General features: G+C 44.5%; 1 protein-coding gene across 1 annotated transcript in view; it reads right to left on the reverse strand.

The window, feature by feature from the left end:
* ALK (ALK receptor tyrosine kinase) overlaps positions 1–24,102 on the reverse strand; it is a 755,264-nt gene that overhangs the window by 633,285 nt on the left and 97,877 nt on the right. The gene's annotated exons all lie outside the window — the stretch shown is intronic.

Genomic DNA, 24,102 nt, shown 5'->3' on the forward strand with positions numbered 1-24,102 from the left:
TTCCTGCTCCTGTGTTAGTTTGCTGAGGATAGTGGCTTCCAGTCCCATCCATGTCCCTGTGAAGGACATGATCTCGTTCCTTTCCATGGTGCATATGTACCACATTTTCTGTATCTGGTCTGTCATTGATGGGCATTTGGGTTGGTTCCACGTCTTGGCTATTTTGATAATGGGGAGCACTTTTTAATCATCACTGCTGATACGTTCAGGCTGCTGGTTTCTTCCACCTCTCCAACCCTGACTTTTCATCTCTGTTCTACTCCTGTACCTGAGCGCCATCTTCATATTGCTTGGTTAAGTAACAGAGATACCAGCTGAAGATTACAGAACCCAAACCGTAAGGAGCTCAGCACATTTGACAAGTCATGTACATATGAGTGAGGAGGTGAAATGGAGGGGTGTCTGTATCTGTCTATACATCCCCAGGCTTCAGTAGGTAAGTAATTTCCAGAAGCCTTCAAATATCCAGATGTTTAATTAAAAATCAGTGCATTGTTACCTTTTCTTCATGGTCCTCTAGAAGTGATACCATATGGAAAGGTCTGAACGCCTTAGGACAGTCTTAAGACTAAGGTAAAAGGTCAGAGAGGGCGGAATGCAAAGTCTAAATCACGTGGTGTCCGTGTATGCATTGGGTCTGTAATTGCTGTCAACAGGGAGAGGTGTGGGATGGCAAAGCTTCTTAATAGCATGGAAGAAAGACTAACAGTGTTTTAAATAGAAGAAAAGGGCTCCATGTGAAAACAGCAGAGGGAAGAAATCATTTAGAAAAGCAGAGATGAGATAGAAATCTAGGAACACTCCCCCAAAATTGAAGATAGCTTAGAAGCTACCGTTAAACAATTAAAATTGGAAGAAAAGGAGCTGCCAGCTGATGTGGGCAAACACAAAGGTAACTAAAATTGCACAGTGGCTGAAAACTCTGAGCTGTACAGAAGTCCGATTGAGACTAACTGCCCATATCCTCAGCTGGCAAGATTTTCTACCTGAGCAATGTAGATATTTGCAATGTTGTCAGAATGCTGCGGCTTGCCAAAAAAGATTAGCGAGGACTTAAAGCCTCCCAGTGGAATGTAGAGGAGTTGGTGACGCCATAAGGAAGTCAGATGGGGGAATGGCTGATACATCACAACTCTCCCCACTGCATGGGGTATAAATGGGCATGCAGTGGGGGGGGGGCATTTCTGGGTGGTGAAGGTACAGGAAATAAAACAAATGAGTTGCAGAAGAAGGTCTAAGGTTAGATGGTGGTAAGAAGAACAAACGGGGTTCTCGAGACCAAGGGTCTGTGTTAGACAACCGTAAGGGAAAACGCAGGTGTATGTGCACACGCGCAGACACATCATAATTAAAGAGATCTTAGACAACCCAACCACCTAAATTATTCTCAAACTTCACTTGGGAGCAATCCTTAGCAAAGATTACAATCTGTGCAGATTGAAGATGACAATTAAAACTTTAATTTTCTTAAAGCCCGCAAATAGTGCTTTGGGTCTTTATGGCAAGTTGTCAGGCGCTGCAAAGAGCTCGCCTTTCCTATCTCTCCCTTGACAACTTAGAAATATCTGTCATTCTCGTCCCTGTGGCTACAACAGTGACATAATAAGAAACAAGGGAGGAGATGAATCTCTCCCCAGGCTCTCATCTAGAGAAGCCAAAGGAGGTTGAATGAAAAAGAATAGAAGATAACCAGAGCGGTGTGAGTCTTGTGCTATCGATTTTGCGTCTGTCTGAAAACATTACTCATTGGAATGGTGGCAGCCCTCAGGAAGAGAGTGAGGAGGTGTCCTTCTGCCAGGGAGGGCTCTGTGGTCAGGGGCCCAACGCATGCCAGGAGCTCTGGGCAGAGGGAGTCTCGGGGCTTGTTCCTTGGCCTGCCTCCAGGCTCCACTGACTTGCTGAGTGAAAGCGACAATGGTTTTAGCACCTAGAAGTTTTTTGAAGGTACAAAGTGTTGGGTGAGCAGTTCAAATAAATACCAGCTTAATACAAGCCAGTAAGCAAGTAGTACAAGTGAAAACGGAAATATAAATGGTTAATTAGGTGATCATTATGCATAATAGATAGAAGTAATAAAAACATGGCGTTAAAGGGAATTAAACTTTCCTTGTAGAGTTTTCCCCACAGCATAGAATCGACAGTATTTGTTGTTACAGCATCTCACTGTAGAGGGTTCAGGAAATGCTTTCCATGACACAAGGATAGATTATTCAATAACATTGAATTACACTGTGAGAAGATGATGTCGGTTTTAATTCTCTTTTAACCCCTCTGAGTATCTCAAAGATAGAGTGTTTCAACTGGGTGCTGCCATGTCTTTAACACTTCTCTGAAACTTGCCAGGCTCCTTTTTTTTAACAAAGAGAGAGCAAGCTTCAGGCTTAGAGCCTTTGATTTGGCCAAAGCATCTAGCAAGAATCTAATCTCATTGTTTGCTTTTCATCTCTTCTTTCAAGTATTTTCTATATGCAGTTACTAAATAATATAAGGTTTCTTCCTTAAAAATAAATGCACTGAAATTAAAAACAGGCTATGGTAAAAGATACTAAGTACAGGTTACCCAAAGAGGACATGGATAATGGAGGTGGCATAAATGTGACCAGAGTTTGGAAAACAAAGATGTTGGTCCCAGTGCAGGAAATGACTTGCTATAGTATCACATTTGTCTAGTGTCTGTGAAGGTGGAAAGAAGATGAAAGGCAGCCTCGTCTGAAAAGCATCTGGCACTCAGAGAAGCCACGTGACTTCTCTGAAGCTCTGAATCCCCAGAGTCTCAGTCCCTCCTTTTCAGGCCAAGAAACCTGAAACCAAGAGTCAACTGACCTCCATTCCCTGAGGTGCATCACATGGTAGTGACAGAATTGGTCACTTTGCCTCATTTTTCTTCCATCACTTTCCTAGATCCCTGGGAGATAGAGATAGCTGGATATCTATCAGATGGAAAAACAGACAAGTCATTACCCTCTTCTCACCGGCCCATGCTCTAAACCCCTGCTCTCTGAATGCTCCCGCATAGGAGGCAGTGGCTATGAAGAGTGGTGTGAGTACAGGGTCCTGGGCCTTCTGGGGGCTGATGGCTGCCTCTCCACATAGCAGCCGAGCATGAGCAGAATACAAAGTGGAAGGCAAAAGTCCCCCCTCCACTTCCTGCCATGCATCACATCCATACACAATTGCATCTTGATGGATGCGGCAAACACAACTTCATATGTCTGCCATGGCCCCAGTGACCTTTCAGATCCCTGAGTTAAAGGGACCATTATTCATCTTTATGTACAGCTTCCTGTGACAGGCCTGCATGATAAAGCCCAGAGACACTTTGATGAAGTAAATAATTTAGCCCCATCCATAATCACCTGCCATTCCCAAATCCTAATGCCTTTCCAGGGATTGCTACACCAAGCCAGTGGAATAATGAGTCCCTTATTGATGACACCAGGTCAGTGTAAACTTTATGCAAAAGCTAAACTACAACAAAGAGTATATGAGTTTTAAAGAAGAAGATGGATGAAGAGCATTTTCTTATGCAAGGCTCTGGAAACACAAGCACATTTACATTTTAAAATAACAAATATTATGTGTTGGGCACCTACTGTGTGCCACATGTTGTGCATGCACCTTCATGGATTGTTTCATTTAATCCTCAAAACAGCCTTCCTTGCAAGGTAGCTGTTAGCATCTCCATTATACTGAGAGTTTGAAATCAAGATGGCTTTCTGAATGTCCTCCTGATAGCAAGTACTAAGGCAGAAAGCCCTTTTAAAATTTTGCTGGAACAAGGGAAGATGTGAAAAAACAAATGACTATATGGCAGGGTTGGATGTGAACTACAGTTGGTCTAACTCTATTCATATTCATTCTACTGGACGTCACTACTTTTATCCCTGTGAGGGAGTTTGGCTTGAGGATAGAAGAGGGGTTGCCTGGCACCTTGCTTCCTAACAGCCCTTTATCCTGGTTTTGGGGTGCAGGATATTTGGAAGAATGTATGAGATCCCAGTGACCCCTACCTCCCCATCTTCAGATGTAGTCGCAGCATAGGCTTGGCGGGATCTTGGTGTGTGTTTTGCTGCTTTATCCTGAATTCAAATGATTACTTTACATAGACATATAAAAGGCCAGGGGATTCCAAAGAGCAACTAGTACTGGCCAGCAGTTTGTGACGAGCACAGGAAAGCAGCTGCTGGACAGTCCGGCCTCACTCAAAAAGGACTTGTCTATCTGTGACCAGTTTGTACTTTGTGGTCTGTATTTGTCCATGGTTTTAGAATCTTCTCAAGTCATAGGTTTGAAGAGTTTGACAAGTCCATGGATTTCTCATTCCAGCTTTCCATTAACAACTGAGTCTAATAATTATATATGGATTAAAAGGGCAACACGGACAAATAGTGATGGTGTCAAGATGATGGTGGTTTGGGTAAAATTTTCTCCTTCACGACTTAATTGAGATACCATCATTTTAAAAAATGGACAGATAGTCGGCCAGGTGCGGTGGCTCACGTCTGTAATCCCAGCGCTTTGGGAGGCCAAGGCGGGTGGATCACCTGAGGTCAGGAGCTCAAGACCAGCCTGGCCAATATGGTGAAATCCCGTCTATATTAAAAATACAAAAATTAGGCAGGTGTGGTGGTAGACGCATGTAATATCAGCTACTTGGAAGGCCGAGGCAGGAGAATCACTTGAACCCAGGAAGTAGAGGTTGCAGTGAGCCAAGACAGCACCATGGCACTGCAGCCTGGGTGATAAAAGCAAAACTCTGTCTCAAAAAAAGAAATGAACAGATAGTAATACTATCAAATGTTGTCAAGGAGATAATGGCTGAGGAAAGACTACTGCATTTTTGGATACGACTTGTGTTGGAGGAGCTGGGAGAACAACATGAAGATGTCAGGGTTAGAGTCAGAAAATGCAGGTTCACCTCCCAGCTTCAACATCGACTGGACTGACAACCTTGTGTAAGTCACTTGAACTTTCTGAGCTATGCTTTCCTGTACTGACAAAGTGGTAATCACAGGGCCTTCCCTGGCTGTCTCTTAGGCCTTTTGTTAAGGGTATACACATTATAGATGTAACTGTGTACCCTCCAAATTTATAGGTTGAAGTCCTAATTCCCAATATGACTGTATTTAAAGACAGGGTCTATAGGAGGGTAATTAATGTTAAATGAAGTTATAAAGGTAGGGCCCTAATCCTATAGGGTTGGTGTCCTTATGAGGTGAGGCAGAGACACCAGGGAGCTTTCTCTCTGTGCACTCTCAGAGGAAAAGCCATGTGAGGACCCAGTGAGAAGGCTGCCGTCTACAAGCCAGGAAGAGAGACCTCACCAGAAACCAACTCTGATGGCACCTTGATCTTGGGACTTCGAGTCTCTAGAACTGTGAGACCATACATTTCAGTTGTTTAAGTCATCCAGTCCGTGGTATGTTGTTATGGCAACCCAAGCAGACTACTGCGGAGTCCAAAGAGATGAGGTGAGAAAAAAGACATCAAGTGTCGCACAGAGAAGGAGCTTTCACACAGTGCTGAGGTCGAAGGCCAGGCTGGAGGGGAGCAGGGGAGGTGAAGAGGTGGAGCGGGCACATTCTGACACCCTCTTTGAAACTGGAGAACACAAGAAATGACACATGAAGTAGCTTAAGGAGATAGTACAACAGAAAGAAGTTTAGTAGGACGGAAGGTCAGGGTCCCTCCCATAAATACAAAAGATGCAGAGATGACCAGCCCATGAAATATTTACAAATAGTATTTACATTGGGTCATCATAAGGTCAAGCTTAGCTCCGTCTCTCAAGAAAAGAGGATTAGACGAAATGTAATAGTCCTTCCAAAATGGATGTTCCCTGATTCTAAAAGCTCTGCATGGATGGAGCTTTCAAGTCTTCCTGTCTGTGACTCGCTGACAGGTGTGAGATAGAACTAACTCATAGCTTCACACAGGAAATATTCCCGTGCTACTAACACAAACTGATTTCACGCCAAGGACATGACTCTAAAGCACAAACACAATAAGGCATGTAGCTAAACTGGCCAAACAGAGGATGGCAGATTGCGCTGTAGCATCTGTAATCTCTCTGCTTCTCCATTCCTAGCTCTGATCTGGATTTCAAGTTCATCCTACTGGTGATTCTTCTCTCTTCTCTTGACACTGTGTATCTCATTGCATAAATGATTTCCCGAATAAGGCACGGGTATCTGTCTATGCCCCTTCCAGTTCAAATGTCCCCAGGCTCTATGATGCTAAGGGGGCAAAGCTATGACACAAGTAAAGAAAAGTCTTGGAAAAGGTGGCATAGAGGATGCAAGGGGCAGGAAAACGGAAGGGGTAAAACACACACAGCAAAGATGAGAAGGTAAATCCTTGTTTTAAAAAGGCACTAATTCAGGTTCTCCATACCTCCCTGTGCCTATCCAGCGTTACCTAGGGAGGGTACGGGTTCCTGAAGGAAGGGCAAGTATGAGCCACAGAAGGCACACAGTTCTACAACCCAGCCCATACTCACCCAGCTCTCCTTCACATATCTCAGGTGTTGTGTCCATCACAGCAACACACATCAATCAAGTCCACAGCATCTAAGCCTGCTGGGGGTGGGGGATGGGAGCAGCTGATGGTAAATGTTTACAGCTTTGGGTAACCAGGTAAGAGAGGAAGTAAGCTCTGATTTGTAGTATTTTCTGGTTTCTGTAGCATAAATCCCCCACTATCGTTGATTTCTGGCTACCAACAAAAACTCACTCCATGGAGTCAGAAAGAGTTGTGTACAATTGGCTCTCAGGGGCACTGGGTGAGCTGACTCCAACACACCCCTGAGAGGAGGGAAACGAGGCTACTAACCAATTCTGAGTGTCTTCCATGCACCACTCACCCTACTAATTTACATTATTATTTCATACATATAAAAAATTCCCTTCTTGTTTTTAAATAATGGGGTTTCAGGTTAAACTCCATTTGCCTTTTGCCAAGCACAGGTGAGTGTATTGGTATAACCAAAGTGGTGCTTGGCTCCAGTGAGACACAAGAATCCCTGATCTGGCTAACGGTGTTACATGGAGGGAGAGGGCCACCTGTCGGGGGACCTCCACTCCTGTGGGCCCACCATCCCAGGCTGCATTTCCTCCACATTTCCCACCTGGGCTTCACGTGTTCATGCTCATGATCATTTATCATGTGTTAGGATGGAGCTGGACACTGGAGATCCCCTCCAACACACACGCAATCCAGAACATGCCGTTCCAGTTCACACACATATATACATCTCCCTAATGGACTCCATGCTAGGACTGTCTAAGGAATAAAGATGGTACCAACTTGGTCCTGACCTAAAGTCCTTGGTCCTGCCAGGAAACCAGGATCTGGGTATGACACATAGTGAAGCATGATGCTCCATAGGAGAGAACCTTCGGGATTTCAGACTGGAAGACATTATTTCTAGATGAAGACACCATCAGGGAAAACTTCATGGAGGAAGGTGAAGAACATCCCAGTAAATACACCTGACTCTGACCAAGCACAGCACATTCATGCCTTTCTCCAGCTCATATTTCCTGAGCATCTACTAAAGGTTCCACCCTGTGCCAGGCATCAAAGGATATTCAAAAATGTCTTTTCCAGATGTCCCCACCTCATATTTAGGTAAAGGCCAAACATTCATCTCAGTCTGGGCAGTGAGCGCTCAAGAAGGATGCAGCAGCGATGCCACAAGCTAGAATCTCTGAGCACTAAGAGTGGGGGTGTGAGGGGAACTAGGGAGTGGATGGAGGAGAAGGAGGGAGCAGGCTAAGGAAATAACTGTGCTAAGGGCTCAGGGTTGCACACATATTCTTATTACACCAGAAGCAAGGAGTCACTGTCTCCCCCAAGACAGGCTACTAAATTCATTACTTAGATTAAAAAGAAGCGTAAAAATAAATCTCCTAGAACTTACAGGGATATGGGTGTCTGTTTCCTTACAAAATGAGAAGCCCTGCCCTTGCACAAATAATGGCCCATTTTAGTAATACCAGCTTGTAACCTGGACCCGATGCTGAACTCCACAGCATCCACACCTGCCGGCTCCAAGTGTCTCATCTAAGCTAAGTCTGTTCTCCTTGTGGAACTCTGCATAAGTCACAACTGTGTGACAGACAGCCTCTATACTGTCCATCCCATAAGCAGCTTCCTGGCAAAGCTCCTTCTATCATTCATAACCAGAACAAATAGAATTTTAGTGAACTGAATTCTATTAAGTCCATGGCTGTCACGGCTGAAAGAAACTTAAGGAGAGAAAGAAAAGATAAGTTAATGTTTCAGTAACATCCGACTCTTTAAATCTCCCTTCCGAAGTCTGGGGCCTGATTTTTCCCACAATGGTACAAGGAGTGAAGAAACTGGGGGCTGACCTCCCCTGGGGGGGCAAGAGCATAGACTCAGGTCCCTGGAAGAAGAAAATACAACAATAGCTAACACGTTGAGCACTCTGCAAATGTCAACAACAACCCTAGGAGGCAGGCATACTATTGTTATCCTGTTTCATAGAAGAGGCGCTGAGGCCCAGCGAGGCTAACTGCCTTGTCCTTGCCATACTGCATGGTAAGTGGTGGAGTTGTGAGTTTAATCCAGGCAGCCCAGTGGTGATCTTCCCGGTACCCTGGGTGGTAGTACATACAACTTTTCTTTAATCAGGCACCTCACCTCTGCTTTGGGGTTAAGAGTCAGACACGCCTAAGCCTGAATATTGGGTCTGCCTTATTAACTGCATGAATTTGACCACATTATTTAACTTCTCTGAGCTTCAGCTTCCTCCTATGTGAAATGGGACTAATCTCTATTCACAGGATTGGTGTGAGAATTACAGGCAATTTAAATGCACTTTACAGTGCCTAGTAACTAGTAAACTGTCAATGCAGGGAACATTAGTGGCAGGAGTCGTGGTGGTTGTGCTTCAGAATCACAGAATGTCAGGTTTTACAAACCCTCTAATTTAATCTGGAATGAATGAATGAGTGAGTGAGTGAATGAATGAATTAATAGACTTGGCCTCAGTGTAACATCTAGCATCTGGTATGGTGCAGGCTACTGGTGGAAAATCATAGAAATCTAGAGTGTTTTGCAAGGTGTGTCTGGAACCTCAGATATTCCTGGTGACTCAGTCTACATTGAGTTTAAATCCCACTTCTGTCACTTAATAATTTTGCTGCATTGGATAAGTTCTTAGGCTTTCTTAGCCTTTGTCTTCTTGTCTGTCAAATGGGATAACAGTGACTGGCAAGTGGTGAGGACAGGAGTCAAAGTCTGGAAAAGATTTAGCACAGTACCTGGAATGTCTTTATAGAGTCATTGCTAACCTTCTTAATTTACTTAAAAGTAAAGGGGAGGGGGCAGCAGGGGCTATTCATTAAAGTCTCTGAGTGACCCCACCATTTCTGGTCTGTTGTATGTTTAATATAAAGAGTTCTTTTTAAAATCTGGTTGTTGCAAAGAAGGTGAGGGAAGCTCTGGGAGTCTGTGCTGGGCCCCTTCTTCCCCCAGTCCTTCTCTGAGGAAGGAAAAGTTCTTATTTAGAACTCTCCTGCTGTTGGGTTGTAGAAAGGTCTCTCATGTGGGATTCACAGAGGAGGCCACGCAGGGTTGCCTGAAATGAACTCCTTTAATGAATAATATTAAGGTAGCAGTGACATTATTAATTAATGAAATAAGAATGTAATGAAAGATCAAGGAAACAAGGACTGGGAGTGAGTTGGTCAGATGCCTCCTGCTACCTCCTGTCCACTGTCTTCCAACTTCTGCTCCCTGATGTGCCCCTGAGACACTGTCCCAACACTGAGGCTCTGGAAATTCCATGTACACTCTTTCTCCTGGCTTTGTGTTTACAGTCCCTTTGTGTAGAGTCCATGAAGGTTCAGTTACCAACCTGTTCACAAAGAATTGGAAAGGAGGCAAAAAGCTTTCATCGCATTTTATAGGGAAGAATGAGAAACATGAGACCAGAAAGCAAGTAAATTAGGGCCACACAGCCAATGGCATTTGTGTGTCTGGACAGACCCCATCTCCTTGGGGTTGGAGGTGCTGGTAGAAAACTGACTAATTTCTTCCTCAAGTACACATTGTGAAAGTACTGTGATTACTGTAGTCTCTTCGAGAAGATAAAGAATTTTTTAACACACAGCTCAAGGCTTCTAGTTAAGGAAACAAGACAAATTCACATGAAACATTAAGTAATAGATTCATTCATTCAGGCAAGCAGGAATAACAGGGACATTTGCAGAGGTTTACCTGGGTGAGGGCTGAGTGGTTCTGAGTAAAACTCTTCCTTTCTCTAAACCTGTTTCCTTCTCTCTAGAGGAGATGAATGTAATCTCTGCTTCACGGGTTGTTGCATCAATGAGATACTTACATACATATATGAAAGTGATTTGTAAACAGTGGCCTCCTAATCCAATAGACCTTATTATTATTATCAGTGAATGCCTACTTTGTATAGAGCAACATGCGCAGCAGGCAGGAGATGCAGGATTCATCAAGAAAGGCTATTCTAAAAGTGTTTACTAATTACACCCTAATAAAAAGCCTTCCCAAGAGAGCAAGCACCAGAGGAAAGATGCTGACAATAACAGCTCTGAGTTCCAAAGAAGGAAGCTGCCCAGTGTTGGAAGGAAAGGCTGGGCCACAAGGTCGCTCCCCCTTGGTTTCTAGGCAGCTCCACACCACCTGGCTCTGCGACCTTGAGCAATTGGCTGTGCCTCTCTGTGCCTCTGACTTCTCATCTGTAAAATTAGGGGGTTAGATTTAATTATCTGCACAGCTCCTCCCAGCTTGACGGGATGTGATGTATGGTCTATGAGGGGCTGGGCCTTGAAAGCTGAATCAGATTTCAATAGAGGAGTGGGAGCTCATGAATAAAGGCACAGAGGCAGAGACAGGAATATGCAGGAGAGAGGGAACAATAAAAAGAGCTGACATTTATTGAGTGCCTAACTTTGGGCCCTATTTTAAGTGCTTTGTGCGTATTAACTCATTACATCCTCACAGCAACCCTAGGAGGTAGAAAAATGACCATACCTCTTTTACAGAGGACAAGATGGAAGCACAGGGAGGTTAAGTAGTAACTTGCCCAGGGTCACGCAGCGTCAACACTGCCGGAACTCACTGCTCCAGCCTCAAACCAACCAGGTGGGAGTTCAAGGTTTACATATAAGAGGAGGTGGATGTGTCACGCTAAGGGGTGGGAGTGGGGGTATGTGACCTGAATTCTGATCTTAGTCCTAGTCCTTTCGTTGATTTGTCTGTGACAATTGGATAGCTCAGCTTTCCTGGATCTGTTTTAACTAGGATAAATTATAAATCACGCTGCATGGTTGGAGTGGGGGACAAGATGGGAGGTGAATAAACAATGTGACTACAAGATGGCATCTTTTTTATCGGCCTCATCTGTGCCTCTGGGCAACAAGGCTGGGCCATGTCTTCTGCCACTTGTCTGTCCAGCCAATTACTTTGTCCCAGTGGAGGGGACTTTCAGGCTGGAAAAACTGAAAGCTTCACAATGAAGAGTCAGAACAGAAAGGGTACTTAAGAATCATCTGTCCAAATTCTTCTCCACCAACATTATACTGACTTGGAAACAGAAGCTCCAGGAAGTTAAGTGGCTTGCCCAAGGACTCTTCATTCATTCATTCATTCATTCATTCATTCATTCATTTATACATACATACTAAGCATCACCTATGTATTGTCTGACACCATATAGATGTAGGGCTGAGCTAAACAAACACAGATTAAACAGAAGTAATAAAGAAAAAAGAGTCCCCAGATGGGGAAATGGAGGAAATTCCCAGAACTTAAAGCTGTAGACTTCACTTGGGCCAGAGGACTAGAGGTTGGCTTGTATAGAAATTGTTTAAGCTGAGCTCTTAAGGCTGGATTACCTAATTTTAGAGAAAGCAAGAAATGAAACTAAAAACCAAGTGCTCATGGCCAGTCCTCATCAGGTCTGTGCTAGAATACTAACACTGTATTTCCTCTCGCCATCCAGTGTTTCTCCACAGAGAACAAAGTGCATTATAGATACCCTCTTGGCTCGCCAAACTCCACTGTGTGAGAGGCAGGGAGTCAGACTTATTATTCCTTTATTATCTCCTATTACTGTTTGCTTCCATTTTTCCCAGGGTTTTGAATTTATAAAACTGACAGGAGTTTTGATGTGACCTGGATTATACAAACACCTGCGTGGATGTCGCTGCTGTTTTCTCTCTCAAAGAGAAATGACTGCTAGTGTGTGTGTTTGAAGCAATTTGGTCATTATACCATTTGAGTTTTTCCCTTTTCCCTGGCCTATTTTTAGATTTCTTCTTTCATTTCCCGAGCTCTATTAGAATAAGGTTTTCATTTTAATCACACTCTCTGGGCAGGCCAAATTTAGGCATAATGAAAACAAAAAGTGTTATGCAAAATGAGACGTTAGAGGAAGCCCAGCCTGGCACGTGCCTCGCATACCCAACCCGCTGGCTGGGAACAGCATGCAGGTTTTCCATGCTGGCCCAGCTCTGGAGCCTGAATCTGCAGTGCCTGCTGTTCACCCCCAAAGCAAGGCGGGCCATTAGTGCCCAAAGTATATTCCATTGCATAAGAAATACAGCACCAAGCTTTTCTGTCCCCCGTGCCTCCAGCAGCTCAGTAGCAGATACAGGGTTTGGTTGTGGCTGGTACAGCATGGGGCAGTCCTGGCCACAGCTTTTGCCAAGGGAAATGAGACTGGTCAGGTTCTGGATTGGGTGGGGCTGCAGAGATGTCCTTAGTAATATGCAAATCGATGCCTAGGGCCTTGGTTCTTCTACACTCTAGCTGCACGTGAGAATCACCTGAGGTGCTTTTAAAACATACTTCCTTTGGAAGGCACCCCAGACGAAGTGAATCAGAACCTCTAAGGGTGTAACACAGGCAGAAGGTCTGCTTTTTCTTTAACATCCCTCCACATCCTCCACTCTACCACCACACTTGTGATCCTAAAGTCCAACCACAGTGGAGAATTGTTCCCAGGAAAAGAAATATGGGGAAAGGGAAGGGACATCTTGTCACTGAAAGTGTAGTTCCTCCCTCTCCCGTCCCTCCACTCGGGATCACCAGGGAGCCTGTTATAAATGAAGAATCTCAGTCTCCAATCAGAACCTATTAAATCCAAATTTGCATTTTTAATGGGATCCCCCAGATCTTTTTTGTTGTTGTTGTTTTTTAGATGGAGTCTCACTCTGTCGCTCAGGCTGGAGTGCAGTGGCTCACTAAACCTCTGCCTCCCGGTTTAAGCAATTCTCCTGCCTCAGCCTCCCAAGTAGCTGGGACTACAGGCACATGCCACCACGCCTGGTTAATTTTTGTATTTTTAGTAGAGATGAAGTTTACTCTATTGGTCAGGCTGGTCTTGAACTCCTGACCTCGTGATTCGCCCATCCTGGCCTCCCAAAGTGCTGGGATTACAAGCATGAGCCACCACGCCCAGCTGAGACATTGTTTTATTCCTGTTTTTTTTCATCCAGGGCTATGTGTAAAGCACTAAGATTGCCTACGAGCCCAGATTCTGCCATCAGTACCTCCTGGGATTGCGCTACTGCTCAATTCACATGGGATACGTCATATAGCTTCTTCATATCTCAGTCTCCTCATCTGTAGAATGAATTATGGCACTTACTTCACAGGATTCTCGTGTGAAGGAGATTAGCTAATACTGCTTGAATCACTGCTGGCTCGTGCATGTTCTCTGAGTATTATTATTACCATGAGTGGGGTGACTGGGCAATGCCCTGGACTTCTGCTCACCCAGGTGTTTTCACCCCTAAATGCATCCTCCTGTAGTGCAGAGAGAAATTCATTGCCATAAAAAGTTGCTTACAAAATTGATCTTACCAATTGAATGAAAAAAACATATGTTGGGGCATTAGGAAATGGTTAAAACAAGTAAACTCAGAACTGTTGCATGTATTTTTTTGTTTTTGTTCTTATTTGCTAAAAGGACATTGTTCTGAACGTTTTAGCTCCTGTGCTAGACTCCTATGGTCAGCAGGTCACTAAAAGATGTTACTGGAAGTGACTGCTTGCCTTCCACCATCGACATTCCCCAATCCATAATCCTACAGCAGTAGAACAGAATAAAATATGTCTTTCTTGGGTTTGGGCCCCAGTGCAGGTGAGGAACAGCCAATTCCCATATTCACTTGGCACAAGAGAGGAAAACAAAACATCTGTCCCTAAGACTGGGGTGCCTTGGGTAACAGTGTGATGGTTTTTAAATACATCCACAAATTCTTTGGCACTCCTCTCTTCAAGAGATGGAGCTTAATTCCTCCCTCTGTGAAAGTGAGCCAGCCTTAGCTACTATCTTCTAATGGATAGAATATGGTGTCAGTGACACATGTGACTTCTAGGATGAGGTTACAGAAGGCTTTGCAGCTTCCTCCTTGCTCTTTCTTGGATCGCTTGCTCAGGGAGAACCAGCTGCCATGCCATGAGCTCAGTTGAGCAGCCTTATGGAGAAGTCCACATAGGAAGGAAGTGAGGGCATGCCAATGAGTCATTTTGGAAGCAGATTCTCCAGCTCCATTCAAACCCCCAGATGACTGCAGCCTTGACTAACAGCTTGACTGCAACCTCAGAAAAGACCCTGAGCCAGAACCATCTAACTAAGGTGTTCCTGGATGTCTAAACTATCCAAACTATAATGTCACAGAAGTTGCTGCATTTTTAAGCCACTGAGTTTTGCGGGAATTTATTATGTTGCAGTAGATAACCAATACATTGGTCTTGCAAACATCAAATAGACATTTTCTGAAAGCTTGATCAGTGTGCAAAAATGAAAGATAGGGATCCAGCTGAAAAAGCAGCAGGTCCCATGCCATGAGGGAAGATGAAGATTCATAAGATTCTTGTCATCTTAGTACACGTACAAGACTTAGACTTTGGAGCCTGGAAGTGCTGGGTCTGACCCTGGCTTTGCCACTGACTGGTTTGGTGACCTGAGACCCTTAACTAATCTTCCTCTTGGAACAGAAATGATGTATTGTTGGAGAACTAACACGGCACTTGCCAAATGGGACTGGGAGCTCTGGGAGCTGGAGCCACTGCTCCTACAGTGTTCTCTTTTCCCTTCTTCTTCTTCTGTTCCTAACTCTCAGAGCCCTGCAGCCTTTGACCTCAGCACACTTGCCTTGGGGACACATATTGCTCTTGAGGGTTGGGGGTTGTGGGTAGAGCAGAGTGATGCTGTGTGGAGAAGCAGCAGCAGCAAGGGGAGAGCATGCGTATTCTATCTGGAGCTTGCCCAGGTGAGGGCAGGTGTCTGGCTGAAGCCTCCACTAGAGGAGGGGATTGAGAGTACTGCCAAATCAAGTGTCACGGTGGCACTAGGTGAAGGTGGCATCACATGGAACCCACCTTCTGTTTTCCTACCCAGAGGAAAGAGGAAGGTTGTGAGAATAATGGCAAGTGCTCTCTCCACCAAACATCCATCTTCTGCTACCCTCAGTGTTACAGTTTCTAGGGAGGTGATCCTCTGAGTCACAAAGGGGAGACCTCTTCTCTCTCAGGCGCTACCTTGGTTTTACTCTCCTGTGTCCTCTCTGAACCCACACTTATCTCCTCTCCCCGCAAGAATCTACCTCTTGGGAAGGCTTTTGGGGGGAAGGAGATAAGCACCAATCTTGATAAATTTCTGTTGCATAGGAGGTTGAAGGGAAGAGCACCTGAATTTGAGGGCCAAGAGGCTCTCACATCCTGGTGAGAGGGTACAATCCATGAGATTCAGTCCTGTTGCCCTGAGAGGTCCAAGACTAACCCCCACAAATAAGAGTGAAAAAGAAGCTGGTGCCATCTCCAACCCTGGCCACATACCCATGAGGAAGTGCATCTGTAGGGGTTCTGGGGCATTTAATTGCTCCAGACCTCTCTGCTCCTGACATCTTCCTCGCATTAAGAGGAAGACCACTGGAATGCATTTCACCAATTGAATTCTCCTGGCCTCCCTCAGCTGTTCCCATTCCTCAAGCCTAGGGGAAGAGAAGGGAAACTCAATCTTCCTGCCTGCCAGCCATGATTAAGTACAAAATCAATCTTGTCTGCACTGCCCTTCCCACTGTTGCCTTCCTGAAGATGAGTACAGACTGGGGATTTGGGGTTGAAGGGCCACTCCGAGGTAGCTATTGCACACATTGTCGGGATATTCCTTCTGGTCTGTTAGGAAAGGCAAAGGACCTCAGGAGGCTCTCTCAGGCCCTGTATGCTTAGCTTCTAAATCTGAAATCAGGCCTTCTTCTGCAGAAAGGGATAATAAGATGTCTGGAACTTATATTGTCCTTTTCTCTAAAGAATCCAAAGGATTTTATGCACATTTATCCAATAATCCAGTAAAATCAGCTCTCAAGTCCCAATGTCACCTAATTCAGTGGAGGGAGGGGTCAAAAGGCAGAATAGTGAATAATCTAAGGTCTCCTCCCTGCCACCTACCTAAGGGGGAGATGTGAAATTCAAAGGCCTTGGTTCCCAACCTGGTTGGTCTTATACCACTACTTAGCATCTGCTGGCAGTTTACCAGCCTAGAGAACTAAAGTCCCAGGGTACATAGGCAGAGGAGAGACAAAGGCAGAACCAGTTCTCAGGTGGGAGGAGGATAGAGGAAGTGGGAAACTCATGTGGCCAAGTCTGAATTCTGCCCATTTGCTCAGGGAGCGTCATTGTAGCTCCATGTATAGTCAAAGTCACATGCTTCTTGGCTCCTAGGTTGCCTCATTTTAGCCAGCAGTGGCTTTGATCAGTGGCTAATGCCCATCCCTGTTCTCTAGGAATTGGGTCATGTGTAAAAATTTGCCTGGAGCAAGGCCCTCAGCCTCTCTGAGCCTCAGTGAGGCTCCTCACTTATAAATCGACAAAAAGACTCCTTCTACCTCCTGAAAGCCTGCAAGTCAACAAATATGAACTCCTTGGGGATGCAGTAAGGGAATCAGGAGAATTATTGCAATAGGCAGTGGGAGAACTGGATTGTAGTCCTAGCCCATTAGCTGGCTGTGTGATTTTCAACAAAGCACTGGACTTCTCACAGCCTTGGTTTCCTCACCTATCAAGTGAGGCTGTTGGTTATATCCTCCCTGAAGATTCTCTCAGTTCTGGGTTTTATCTCTGAATTCAATGATTCTACATGGAGGGAGATATAATACAAAGAGACTGTTCCAGACTTTGACCCCCTTCTCTGCTGATATGGTTTGGCGGTGTCCCCACCCAAACCTCATCTTAAACTCCCACATGTTGTGGGAGGGACCCAGTGGGAGGTAACTGAATCATGGGGCTAAGTCTGTCCCATGCTGTTCTCATGATAGTGAATAAGTCTCATGATAGTGAATAAGTCTCATGAGCTGATGGTTTTATAATGATGAGTTCCCCTGCACAAATTCTTTTTTTGCCTGCTGCCACCCATGTAAGACATGACTTGCTTCTCCTTGCCTTCTGCCATGATTGTGAGGCCTCCCCAGCCACATGGAACTTTAAGTCCTTTAATCTTTCTTTTCTAAATTGCCCAGTCTCAGGTATGTCTTTATCAGCAGCATGAAAACAGACTAATAAATTGGTACCAGTAGAGTGGGGTGCTGCTGAAAAGATACCCAAAAATGTGGAAGCAACTTTGGAACTGGGTAACAGGCAGAGGTTGGAACAGTTTGGAGGGCTCAGAGGAAGACAGGAAAATGTGGGAAAGTTTGGAACCTCTTAAAGACTGTTGAATTGCTTTGACCAAAATGCTGATAATGATATGGGCAATGAAATCCAGGCTGAGGGGGTCTCAGATGGAGATGAGGAACTTGTTGGAACTGCAGCAAAAGTGACTCTTGTTTTAGCAAAGAGATTGGTGGCATTTTGCCCCTGCCCTAGAGACCTGTAGAACCTTCAACTTGAGAGAGATGATTTATGGTATCTGGCAGAAGAAATTTCTAAGCAGCAAAGCATTCAAAAGTTGACTTGGGTGCTGTTAAAAGCATTCAGTTTTATAAGGAAGCAGAACATAAAAGTTCAGAAAATTTGCAGCCTGACAATGCAATAGAAAAGAAAATCCCTTTTTCTGAGGAGAAATTCAAGCCAGCTGCAGAAATTGGCATAAATAACAAGGAACTGAATGTTAATCTCCAAGACAATGAGGGAAAATGTCTCCAGGGCATGTCAGAGGTCTTCATGGCAGCCCCTCCCATTACAGGCCCAGAGGCCAAGCAGGAAAACATGGTTTAGTGGGTTGGGCCCAGGGTCCCGTGCTGTGTGCAGTCTAGGGACTTGGTGCCCTGCATCTCAGTCACTCTAGCCATGACTAACAGGGGCCAAGGTACAGCTTGGGCCATGACTTCAGAGAGTGGAAGCCCCAAACCTTGGCAGCTTCCATGTAGTTTTGTGCCTGCAAGTGCACAGAAGTCAAGAATTGAGGTTTTGGAAACCTCCGCCTAGATTTCAGAAGATGTATGGAAATGCCTGGATGCAGGGCACAAGTTTGCCGCAGGGGCAGGGCCCTCATGGGAACCTCTGCGAGGGCAGTACAGAAGGGAAATGTGAGGTTAGAGCCCCCACACAGAATCCCTACTAGGGAACCGCCTAGTGGAGCTGTGAGAAGAGAGCCACCATCCTCCAGACCCCAGAATGGTAGATCCACTGACAGCTTGCACCATGTGTCTGGAAAAGCCACAGGTACTCAATGCCAGCTCATGAAGGCAGCTGGGAGGGGACCCTGCAAAGCCACAGGGGAAGAGCTGCCCAAGGCTTTGGGAGCATACTTCTTGCATCAGTGTGACCTGGATGTGACACACAGAGTCAAAGGAAATTATTTTGGAGCTTTAAGATTTGACTGCCTGGCTGGATTTTGAATTTGCATGGGGCCTGTAGCCCCTTTGTTTTGGCCATTTCTGCCATTTGGAATGTCTGTATTTACGCAATGCCTGTACCCCCCTTGTATCTAGGAAGTAACTACTTGCTTTTGATTTTACAGGCTCATAGGCAGAAGGGACTTGCCTTGTCTCAGATGAGATGTTGAACTGTGGACTTCTGAGTTAATGCTGAAATAAATTAAGATTTTGGGGTATGGTTGGGAAGGCATGATTGGTTTTGAAATGTGAGGACTTGAGATTTGGGAGGGGCTGGAGATGGAATTATATGGTTTGGCTGTGTCCCCACCCAAATCTCATCTTGAATTTCCATGTCTTGTGGGAGGGACCTGGTGGGAGGAATTAAATCATGGGAGCAAGTCTTTCCTGTGCTGTCCTTATGATAGTGAATAAGGCTCATGAGATCTGATGGTTTTATAAAGAGGAGTTCCCCTGCACAAGTTCTCTTTCTTTGCTGCCATCCATGTAAGATGTGACTTTCTCCCCCTTGCCTTCCACCATGATTGTGAGGCCTCCCCAGCCACATGGAACTTTAAGTCCATTAAACTTCTTTCTTTTGTAAATTGCCCAGTCTCAGGTATATCTTTATCAGCAGCATGAAAATGGACTAATACATCTGCTTCATCTCTTCATCTGTCTATCCATTCATTCACCATATATGTATTAAGTGCCTGTTATGTGATCAGATTCCCTGTTAGGCTCTGGGCCATAACAACAAGCAAGATGACTATGGTTTGGTCCATGTCTTAATGAATTTACAATCAAGGAGGAGAGGCAGAGAAGTAAATAAATATCACAGTGTGGGTAAAGAGCCCGAGGAATGAGAGACCTTGATATGTTCAAGGAATGGAAAGAAAGACAACAGGGTTAGGCCATGCATGCAAGGCAGGGAATGCAGGCAGGTGAAGTTGGAGAGTAGAGCGGAGGGAGATCTCAGGGCTTCATACTCCAGATTAAGGATGAAGTTTTCTAAAGGAATCCTAGGGAAATCATTGAGTGACTTTAGGCATGGTTGTAATAGAATTAAGTTTTTGTCTTGAAAAGATCATTTTGTGCTTTAAGAAAAACCATTGTGTACCAAGGATTGGACAGATGAAGGTAAAAGAAACTAAGAGACCTGTGCAGCGGTCCAGACAGAGGTCATCTGAATTTGTACTGGGATGGAGATGGAGAAACAATCAAAACAACAAAAAGGGCGATTGGCTGTTTAGGTGGTAGGGGTCAGAACAGAGTGACGACGGAAAGATGTTCTAAAGGCTGTGGTAGCATGACTGACGATGCCAGGTAACCCATGACCTGGTCTTGTGACTCACTGAATGCTAAACCAAACGAGGTAAGTTTTTCCTAAACAACTGCTCTCCTGGGGCTCTTTTAGGTGACCAGGTGTCCATCTGCAACCGTCCTTCCCTGTGGTGTCCCTCCCCACCCCAGTAGCTCTGCCATAGCCTGCTGTTCTATAGGAAGGACACATAGACCTGATTTCTGAAATCTCTTTGAAGCCAGCCTCTCCATCTGGGGTAGTAGAAATCCAACCGCAAAACCCCCAATTATTACAGAAAAAGAAAGAGCGCCTGTGATTTTATGACTTTTTTTTGTTTGTTTGTGAAAAATCAAGCAAAAACAGGAAATATGTCTGTAGTTTTTGGCACTTGGGCTTGATCCTCATGGGCTTTGATATATCACCATGACAAAATTCTCCAATGGAAATCATCAAAATATTCTGAGTTACTACAGACAGCATCACCAGTTGGAAAAATGAAAAGGAAAAAAAAAAAAAAAGACAATCTTAGGTCTTTACCAGTCTCTCTGTCTCTCTCTCTCTGTCTTATGTGTCAGGGTTTAGCATTCACATACTCAGTCAGTCTTATACAAGCTTCATGCAATATTAAAATGTTTATGCAACCCTTTCTGTGCTTGAAGCAGCAGCAAATGTTCTTAGTGTGCAAGGAATGAGGAGAATAATGTTCTTACACTTCCCAGGAGAAAGTCCAACAACAGAGCAAAGTCTGCCTGCCCTCCATGATTAATCAGAGCAATAAATCAGATCTCCCTTTCTCCAGCTATCTTCCACCACTCCTTGGGGCCCCCAGGCATTGGTTGAGTACTAAAAAGAGAGCATCATGTGGTTTATTTGCCGTAAGGAACAAAAATTGGACGGGCACTCAGGCTTTTTACCTAAGCTCATGGTTGTAATTCTCCAGGCATATGCCATGTCAGTATTAGTCAGATGCCAAACTTTAAACCCATTTAAGGGGCATGTTAATGGTGCAGCATTTCAGAAAGGTTTGCCTTCAGCTGCTGTACCCTTACAAAAGATTGATTTCCAAATATATGAACCTAAATCCAAGTGTTAGAGACTCACAGAGAAATCGGTCTCAATCCGGCATCTTTCAACCAATGATCATAAGACATTTGACGGATTAACTATTGCTAGAGGGAAAAGAGAGGCTTAAAGACATCAAGTAATGGTCTCAGAACAGCACACAGATCAGAGGCAGCTCTGGGAGCATGGCTTTCCAAGCCCAGAAAAATTAGAATATCAGAGCTGGAAATAAAGGCCTTTAAGATTATTTTACAGAGGAGAAATCAAGGTCCAGCGAGACTAAGGAATTTGCTCAAGATCCCTAATTTTTGGCCCACTGTCTAATGCAAAACCTCATTGACCTTCAAAGACATCAGACATTTCCAGCAACACTTGTTTCCTGTGGCTCACTGTCATTATGTGATGTCCACTACACGCACAGGTCTTTACTTCTGAGCTGCTACCAAATTATGAGCTCTTCGCAGATTTTACATATTAGAGATGCTGCTTTCTGGTTATTTCTCCTACTTGGTCCAATCTGTTTAGTGAGCTTTGTTGGCCAAAGGCAGGGTCATGATATTAACTGGTAGGCTCAAACCCTATGTGAGGTGATACTACTCCTACTCAGAAACTGATTCCATAGCCCAAGACTACTACTGGCTTTGCAAGGTGACTTAGAATGAAGGATGAAGATGGTTGAACCAATGCAGCTCTATTCTTTGTGCCTTCTAGACCCGAGTTTGTAGATTATAGTGTCTCTCTCAAGGCTGGGGATTTGGATGGGATGCAGTCTCTGGGTGGTTGTTTGTAAGAGCAAAGAATGAGACTTCCCTTACACTCGGTCCTACTGCAGGGTGCCTAAGACTATTACCAAGCAAGTTTATGTATACTTTAGGCTTATCATATGAGATGTTCAAAGGACCAAATTATTTAGAATCAGACTATAGGTCTGCATTTGTAGGAATGAGGTGGGTTCACTACTAAGAACATTTTCACCTAAGAAGGGAGGTAAATTATTCATCAAATTAATTCTTAGTGAACAATGAACCTATCCTAAAACTATGGAGTTCTGCTGTTAGAAAAATCGCAGGTCACCAGTGCAAGTCTGTCTCTGATTCTCTGAAGTACAGTGCCCCAAGCTATGGATGTATGTATCTATTTCTCAGCCTATATGGCCCTAATCTGTGAAGCTGTCTCTATACTGGACTTTGACTTCTCTTGTGAGTAGCTACACAGCAAACCCTATGGGCTGATGGGAGCACAGAAGCTGTCAGCCTCTGGGTGAACATTTGAGATTTCCATTAAGTTGATGCCATAATTTGCTGTCTCTCCACAAGGTTTTGCTCTCCAATCTGGGCATCGTTCATCACTCCCCTGGCAAACTTAAGTGGCATGGAGCCACTGGCTGCCGAGAAGTTTAACGTTGACTTGGCTCTGGCTTGCTGAAGACAGAGTGTTTGTGTAGTGGATGTTTTAGTGAAGCTCTTGGCTGTAAATACTTTCAGGAAAACTTGTTTTCAATTATTTATTTCAACTCTGTGAACAAATACACGCTTTGTCCTTCACAAGGATACCAAAGGCAAAGAGTTATTTTCCCTTCCAATTGAATTAATCATTGCAGGGGAATAATTATTCCTGATCTTCAAAAAGTAGGGTTGTTGCTAATGTAATCTAGAAGAAAAATCATTGGTCAATTTCCAGGACCTGGGCATAGCCCAGTATTCCCCACTGACCACCAACATCTTTCCAGCGCTAGAATACAGGAAGACCCTACTGAGGAAGTAGATCTGGGGCTTTCAAAAGATACTTCAGGTAAGAGAAGCCCTATTGATGCAAAGTCTTTAATCCCATCCAGGGCTCCTAAAACCCTTGCTATTCACAGTGATTCAGTGCCAATTGCACCAGCATTACATGAAAACCTGTTAGAAATGCAGAGTCCATTGGGCACAGTAGCTCATACCTGTAATCCCAGTGACTTGGGAGGCTGAGGGAAGAGAACTGCTTGAGGTCAGAAGTTGAAGACCAGCCTGAAAAACACAGCAAGACCCTGTCTCTAAAAAAGTTTTTTTAAAAAAAGCTTAGCCATGCATGTGCCTATAGTCCCAGCTACTTGGGAGGCTGAGGTGGAAGGATCACTTGGGCCCTGGAGTACAAGGCTGCATTGAGGCATGATTGTGCCACTGCACTCTAGCCTGGGCAACAGAGCGAGACCCTGACTCGAATTAGAAGGAAGAGGAGGAAGAAAGAAGAAGGAAGAAGGAAGAAGGAGGAGGAGGAGGAGGAGGAGGAGGAGGAGGAAGGAGCAGGAGCAGGAGCAGGAGCAGGAGAAGGAGAAGGAGAAGAAGAAAGAAGAAAGAAGAAAGAAGAAAGAAGAAAGAAGAAAGAAGAAGAAGAAATAATGCAGAGTGCTAGGACTTATCTCTGACCTCCCGAATCAGAATCTGGGTTTTCATTAGATTCCTAGGAGTTCTGGATATATACTAAAGTTTGAGAAGCACGCTTTAAGAGCTTTTCTCTTTATGCCCTTAAGTACAATGACTCTACTACAGGCTAAACTCTTAGTTCCTGATCAACTCCTCTCCTGTTTTTACTGTGTGTCCTGTGTCTCATCCTGACCTAGCTCCAACTCTGTTGACCCAAATCAGTGTATATATTTTGGCTTCTTATTTTGTCATCACTCTAATTTACAATGTTTACGGCACAAGTCTTGCCAATGCAACACCTTCTCAAGGTTCAACACCTAATAGTTAGCCTTGGGAGTTGACAGAAATCACTTAACCTGTCTAGGCTATAGTTTCTCCAGATGCTAAATGACGATATACATATGTTTCACTCTCTATGGGACACACATGCCAGGAGGACAAATGAGGTCATTCATATTTAATAGCTCTCATTATTATAGATCGGGTACAAGACATTATTTGTGAGCATCTG

This window comes from Cebus imitator, unplaced genomic scaffold, assembly GCF_001604975.1.
Source record: "Cebus imitator isolate Cc_AM_T3 unplaced genomic scaffold, Cebus_imitator-1.0 Scaffold180, whole genome shotgun sequence".
NCBI classification, from domain to species: domain Eukaryota; kingdom Metazoa; phylum Chordata; class Mammalia; order Primates; family Cebidae; genus Cebus; species Cebus imitator.